Source organism: Orycteropus afer, unplaced genomic scaffold, assembly GCF_000298275.1.
Source record: "Orycteropus afer afer isolate SDZICR_OR568_19922 unplaced genomic scaffold, OryAfe1.0 scaffold00524, whole genome shotgun sequence".
Classification (NCBI taxonomy): domain Eukaryota; kingdom Metazoa; phylum Chordata; class Mammalia; order Tubulidentata; family Orycteropodidae; genus Orycteropus; species Orycteropus afer.
In genome coordinates, this window is record NW_006922111.1 from 314,823 (window position 1) to 316,472 (window position 1,650).

Here is a 1,650-nt window from a genome sequence, read left to right on the forward strand (position 1 = left end):
AAATAAATAAAAAGGCAGGAAAGGAAGAAAAGACCAAAATGGATATCAGAAGAGACTCTGAAACTTTCTCTGGAATGGAGAGTAGCTAAAGCAAATGGAAGAAATGACAAGATAAAAGGGCTGAACAGAAGATTTCAAAGAGCAGCTGAAGAAGACAAAGTCAATTATTATAATGAAATGTGCAAAAACCTGGAGTTAGAAAGGCAAAAGGGATGAACATCCTTGGCATTTCTCAACATGAAAGAATGAAGAAAAAATTCAAGCCTTGAGTCAAAATACTGAAAGATTCTATAGGGAACATTTTCAATGATAGAAGAAACATCAGAAGAAGATGGAAGGAATACAGTTACTGTACCAAAAAGAACTGGTCAGTGTTCATCTATTTCAGGAGGTGGCATATGATCAAAAACTGATATTGAAGGAAGAAGTCGAAGTTTCACTGAAGGAATTGTTAAATAATAATAATAAAAGGTTCCAGGAATTGACAGGATACCCACTGAGATGTTTCAACAAATGGATGCCGAGATGGAGGCACTTACTTGTCTATGCCAGGAAATGGGGAAGACAGCTACCTGGCCAACTGACTGGAAGAGAGCCATATTTGTACCCAATTCAAAGAAAGGTGATCCAAGAGAATGTGGAAATTATCGAACAGTATCATTAATTGGCACGTATGTAAAATCTTGCTGAAGATAATTCAAAAATGGTCACAGAAGTGTATTGACAGAGAACTTCCAGAAATGGAGGCTGGATTCCGAAGAGGACATAAAACAAAGGATATCATTGCTAGTGTCACATGGATCTTGGCTGAAAGCATTTTATTGCCCATGCAAAAGCATTCAATTGTGTGGTTCATATCCAAATGTTATCAAATTATGGATAACATTGAGAAGAATGGGAATCACAGAACACTTAATTGTGCTCATGAGGAACCTATACGTAGACCAAGATGCTGTCACTGGAACAGATACTGCATGGTTTAAAATCAGGAAGGGAGTGCATCAGGTTGTATCCTTTCACCACTCATTCAATCTGTGTGCTGAGCAAATAATCTGAGAAGCTGGACTCGATGAAGAACGCGACATCAAGATGGAGGAAGACTCATTACCAACCTGTCATATGCAGACAACACAACTTTGCTTGCTGAGAGTGAAGATGAGTTAAAGTTCTTACTGATGAAGATTAAAGACTACAATCTGTAGTATGGATTACATCTCAACATAAAGAAAACAAAAATCTTCACAACTGGATCAATAAGCACCATCACAATAAATGGAGAGAAGACTGAATTTGTTAAAGATTTCATATTATTTGGTTTCATGATCAACACTCATGGAAGCAGCAGTCAAGAAATTAGAAGACGTATTGCACTGGGAAAATCTGCTGCAAAAGACCTCTTTAAAATGCTGAAGAGCAAAGATGTCTCTTTGAAGAGTAAGGTGCACCTAACCTCAGCCATGGTGTTTTTAATCACTTCACATGCATGTGAGAGCTGGACAATGAATAAGGAAGACCAAAGAAGAGTTGATGCTTTTGAGTTGTGGTGCTGGTGAAGAATACTCACGGTACCATGGGCTGCCAGGAACTAACAGATCTGTCCTGGAACAAGTGCAGCCAGAATGCTCCTTGGAAGTGAGAATGGCCAGACTT

The 1,650-nt window shown here is 38.5% G+C and overlaps 1 protein-coding gene across 1 annotated transcript in view; it reads right to left on the bottom strand.

The window, feature by feature from the left end:
- Positions 1–1,650, bottom strand: part of SMC1B (structural maintenance of chromosomes 1B) — a 112,798-nt gene that overhangs the window by 53,760 nt on the left and 57,388 nt on the right. The window lies entirely within an intron of this gene.